A 6000-nucleotide genomic window follows, 5' to 3' on the forward strand; every position below is an offset into this window, starting at 1 on the left:
GCGAGGTGAGGTAAGGGAGAAGGTCACCGGAGATGGTCTGGAGAAGAGAGGAGGGGATAGGGTCAAGCGGGCAGGTTGTTGGGCGGCCGGCCGTCACAAGTCGCAAGATTTTATCTGGAGAGAGAGGGGAGAAAGAAGTCAAAGCATAGGGTAGGGCAGTGTGAGCAGGACCAGCAGTGTTCATTTGACTTAATAAACGAGGATCGGATGTCGTCAACCTTATTTTCAAAATGGTTGACGAAGTCATCCACAGAGAGGGAGGGGGGATTCAGCAGGGAGGAGAAGGTGGCTGTCACGATCGTTCATTAACGAGAAGGACCAAGGCGCAACGTGATATGCATTCATATTTATTGACGTACTGAACACACGACAAAAACAACAAACGAAACGTGAAGTCCAAGGTAGACTAATAACATACCTTTACGGAACAAGATCCCACACAGACTGGTGCCAAACGGCTGCCTAAGTATGGTCCCCAATCAGAGACAACGAGCTACAGCTGCCTCTGATTGGGAACCACCCTGGCCAACATAGATCTAAATGATCTAGAAACTAAACATAGAAATAAACACAACACGAAATATACACACCCTGACACAACAAATAACCGTCCCCTGAGTCAGGGCTTGACAGTGGCAAAGAGCTTCCTAGGGTTAGAGGCAGATGCTTGGAATTTAGAGTGGTAGAAAGTGGCCTTAGCAGCAGAAACAGATGAAGAAAATGTAGAGAGGAGGGAGTGAAAAGATGCCAGGTCCGCAGGGAGTCAAGTTTTCCTCCATTTCCGCTCTGCTGCCCGGAGCCCTGTTCTGTGAGCTCGCAATGAGTCATCAAGCCACAGAGCAGGAGGGGAGGACCGAGCCGGCCGGGAGGATAGGGGACATAGAGAGTCAAAGGATGCAGAAAGGGAGGAGAGGAGGGTTGAGGAGGCAGAATCAGGAGATTGGAGGGAGAAGGATTGAGCAGGGGGAAGAGATGATAGGATGGAAGAGGAGAGAGTAGCGGGAGAGAGAGCGAAGGTTGCGACGGCGCATTACCATCTGAGTAGGGGCAGAGTGAGTAGTGTTGGAGGAGAGCGAGAGAGAAAAGGATACAAAGTAGTGGTCGGAGACATGGAGGGGAGTTGCAGTGAGATTAGTAGAAGAACAGCATCTAGTAAAGATGAGGTCAAGCGTATTGCCTGCCTTGTGAGTAGGGGGGACGGTGAGAGGGTGAGGTGAAAAGAGGAGAGGAGTGGAAAGAAGGAGGCAGAGAGAAATGAGTCAAAGGTAGACGTAGGGAGGTTGAAGTCCCCCAGAACTGTGAGGGGTGAGCCATCCTCAGGAAAGGAATTTATCATGGCGTCAAGCTCATTGATGAACTCTCCAAGGGAACCTGGAGGGCAATAAATGACAAGGATATTAAGCTTAAATGGGCTAGTGACTGTGACAGCATGGAATTCAAATGAGGAGATAGACAGATGGGTCAGGGGAAAAATAGAGAATGTCCACTTGGGAGAGATGAGGATTCCTGTGCCACCACCCCGCTGACCAGATGCTCTCGGGGTATGCGAGAACACATGGTCAGACGAGGAGAGAGTAGTAGGAGTAGCAGTGTTTTCAGTGGTAATCCATGTTTCCGTCAGCGCCAAGAAGTCGAGGGACTGGAGGGTAGCATAGGCTGAGATGAACTCTGCGTTGTTGGCAGCAGAACGGCAGTTCCAGAGGTTGCCTGAGACCTGGAACTCCACGTGGGTGGTGCGTGCAGGTACCACCAGGTTAGAGAGGCAGCAGCCACGCGGTGTGAGGCGTTTGTATAGCCTGTGCGGAGAGGAGAGAACAGGGATAGACAGAGGCATAGTTGACAGGCTGCAGAAAATGGCTACAATAATGCAAAGGAGATCGGAATGAAAAAAACTAAACATCTGGGAAAGGAGAGAGCGGGGCCTCCCTCACCACAACACCCAAATATAACTCTCCCAACTTCCACCTCAGAAACTATAATTGTTGTAAACTACAGCGGTTCAATGCTTTCTAGGAATAGACTAACTTAGTTTATTCAGCTAGCTAACTAGGTACAGTATTCTTCTGTGAAAATCGTCCAGGGCACCTAGTCATAAGACGCCACAGCCAGCTAGCATGCCGGACTCCAACAACACGGTTTAGCACCAATACTCGGCCACAACAAACCACCAGTGTGTCAACACGCCAAGCAGATCGTTCATGTCCGTGTCTAACGTTGTGGGTTAGTCCCGACAGCTTGAGCGAGTCCGTCGTCAACTTATTCAGCCAGTTAGTTAGCTAGAATAGTTAGCATACTAGCTAGCCATTGCTTTCAGACAAAGAAGAAACCCCTCCTTTCACGGCACGAACACACAGAGAGAGCCAAGCTAACGTTAACTAGTCACCCATGTCCCGAATTCCTTGAACGACTCTGGCTACCAATATGTAAAAACAAAACACTAATGTAGGTTATGACTTACCCCTAGCAGCTACTGTTAGCTAGCCAAGTGCAAAGCTAGCCACTGAATTGACTCAGCCAGTTTGCGTCTGTTCGCTAGGTCGTTCCAGCTATTGTTTACTAGTAGCTATCCAGGTAGCAACAAGCTAGCTAAATTTCAAGCACAGTAGCCACTTACTACCTAACGTTAACGGTTCAGACAATGAGGTTAGAAAACAGCTGAATGGTAGGCAATTATTGTATGTAATTATTGTAGGCAGCCAGCTGGCGTAATTACAGGCACTCTCAGGCGTGAAACAACTATACCGTTGCTAATAGTTGCCAGTAGCTACCCGCCAGCTAGTCCAGGTAGTGGGTTAGCTAGCTAGCTTCGCGCTTCTCCGGGCTCAGCCGAATACAATACTAACCTAGAATAATTACATACAACAACCCACGATAACTACCTACAATACCTAACTACAATCTAAATACATAGTTTAAGCCTTACTCGACAAAGCCCAAACTATATATAAAGCCAAGCTTACCCGACGACCTCACCCGACAACCTCCTCCTGCTACGCTCTCTCAAGACTATGGCTACAATAGTCTTGAGAGAGCTACGATATAAGTTACAAACAATGCGAAAAACTCCACAAAATACCACGGTTGGTTAAGAGTCCATAAAACGGCAGCCATTCCCTCCGGTGCCATTACCCCTAGCACCTAGACTCATCCCCTATGGGGTGACGAGAGCAGTGTACTAGACTATGGCTTGAAGAGATTAACAGGATGGTCCCACTTAAATTCACCTTCTTAGATACAATACTTAGAACAGCTACTCAGCCGTAACATTGATTGTTAGTGGAGGCAACCTTGTCGTCTTCACCTCGTGTTGATTTTCAGGGTCGGGACCAATATGGACAAAAGCTGCAGCTTGAGGTCCATCTAGTCTGATCTGATCATTCTTAACACAATCTTTTACGCACTCTGGTAAAGAGGGGCGTTTCCGTCATACTGACACGCTCTCTGAGCTCCCTCGGGCGTGGCTAGTTACGAGGCAAAAGTATTATCATCACGATGATTTTGTTAGAAAGCTGAAATCACATTCCTATCTTCCTCCTTGATATTTTATACACAATGTAAAGGATGTAAATCTGACAGTGTAAAAGCTCTTCAAGTCACAATGTTTTTGTTATAACGCCTATAAACCATTTTTAATGACGTCACAAAATAGACAATAATTTTCCATATTCCATTTCTCATCATTCCCTACATTTGCAGGTTGAAATATATTGTCCCCAATATTCATTGTTGGATGTTGAAGTTTTTGTGCGGCAAAAGGTCTCTGAAACAAAGGTATTCCTTTCACCATACTAGAGTGACAGATATAGATTCTCCTCCTCTCTAATTTATGGCAGTATTAAGGTGTAAAGACCGGCACTATTCTATGCACGTCCATGGTCTTGGCTAAATGACTCTATCATGACATTTGTCTAATGTCATATCTAGGGCGATCCTACTTGAAGGTGTGTAGTTAAGGCACTCTCTAAAAATAATAATATGCCATTTAGCAGACGCTTTTATCCAAAGCGACTTACAGTCATGCGTGCATACATTTTTTTTTTGTGTATGGGTGGTCCCGGGGATCGAACCCACTACCTTAGCGTTACAAGCGCCGTGCTCTACCAGCTGAGCTACAGAGGACCACAAAAAGGCACCCTGAATGACAAAGATTCCATTGGTGGCACTACAGGGCTGACCTAGCGAACTCTGGGGAAGAAGCTGGGGATGCTGTGGATGGGTCACCTGATAGGGTTTTGGAATCTATTGCCAGTTTTCCGAAAATCGGGATTGCTTCCATCCCAGAGGTGATCCTAGCATAAGACCTCATTAGGTCTTCCATTGCGCCTGTGTACATAGTAGGTGCACACGCCAAGGGCAATAAGACCAAGGATCATGGTAACAGTCAGGATACTGCCCGGCACCGTCCAAGAGCGGGTGACAGACCAATCTTTTGGCTTATAGCCAATCGGGTCAACTAAAAGTGCCTCATTCAGTACGCTAAGATCAACAGTCATCGGTCCCTCGTATTGAATTTGGTTTTGAATAGCTGGTGGTAACTCAAGGGAACGTTTAGCAAAAGCATCAGGCATTTCAATATCTGTGTCTATCCTGTCGTCAGGAAGTTGGTATAGGGCTAGGTCGTCTATGGGGATAATCGCCCCCTCTGGTACCTTAACAAAAATTGTCTGATTGGGGAGGTTCATTTGGGTGGTTGAGTCATGGCGTTCGTAAGTCATAGTGGCGGACTTGAATGGAGTGTTAATCAGCCATTGATTCCCTACCACTTCCACTTGCGTGGTGGTGACTCCACCTCTTGCTGTTAGTTTGGCTCTACAGCATTCTTCGCAGGTGATAGGCTTAGGGCCACAAAGGCGCTCAGTGTTATCCCTGACGAAGGGTTTGCTAGGTCACAAGTAGGGGACGTCTTTGGTTAGAGTACACATTAACAGGTTAGGGGTGAGATAGAAATCTGGATTGTGTTCCTGATAAGCTATGACTGGAGGTGTGATGATTTTCACATGGGTGTTGTCGTGCCAAAATCCTACGTTTAGAACTGTTTTCAACCTATAGATATTCTCCAGTTCAACAACCGGCAACCCCAGACTATAGGCCAGGTGTGACTGTAATGGCTTTATCGTGGTTGTGGTAGCTGAGGTCAATATGTTTTGCACCATTGAGAGGGGCACTAGATATGATGAGATTCTATTCATGGCCAAGTGGTCCTTAGAAGAGCTAACTTCACGGAGAAAATCCTCCAACAACAATCGAACCAATTGGACATGGGCATAGTCATGGTTCATGACCTCTACTAGCTTGCCTACCGACAGGAGAATAGCGTGTGTGTTTACCACCAGAATAGTGTCCTGGAGAGTCCTTCCCACATGCTGCAACCTGAGTGCCTGTGATTGCATCTGTTGCTGCATAAGTGGCATCTCTTCAGTAATCTCCCTAACATTCATTTTGACCGTGGCTAGACTGACTGCATTGACGGCAGTGGTCCCTAGAGCAAATAGTGACCCTACGGCTGCACCTATTGAGAGTAGCACCCTGAGGAATCGTTTTTCTCACCTGGGCTCTGCTAGTTTTGACTGGGTGACTGTGAACTTTTGGAGTTGGGCCAACATGTGGGCAGTGTCTAGCTGAGCGTGCTTAACTGCCTGGGTGGTCCAGTCAGCCCCGGCCCAACTTATATGTGCCGCAGGGGAAATGTGTTGTCGGTACATGTTCTCTGCATCTAGGCAGACGTACACCCTCTGCGTGTGTACTCTGCAGTTGGTTATAAGGAGTCCTGGATCATCAAGGAGAACGATTCCCGTAGGGGGTCCACTCGTGAGTACATCTGCTGGATTGGTTTTGACCAGGGCGCAGAGTGTCAGGATCATCCAAAGGAACTTCATCCCACAAAATGCATAATTAGAGATATTGTTTAATTATTTCAGTTGTGTTTAGTTTTGTTTAGTTTTTTGAAAGAAAAACGTTTTGACAAATAATTTAGTTGATTTTCCTATTTTGAACAGCACA

This window comes from Coregonus clupeaformis, chromosome 18, assembly GCF_020615455.1.
Source record: "Coregonus clupeaformis isolate EN_2021a chromosome 18, ASM2061545v1, whole genome shotgun sequence".
NCBI lineage: Eukaryota > Metazoa > Chordata > Actinopteri > Salmoniformes > Salmonidae > Coregonus > Coregonus clupeaformis.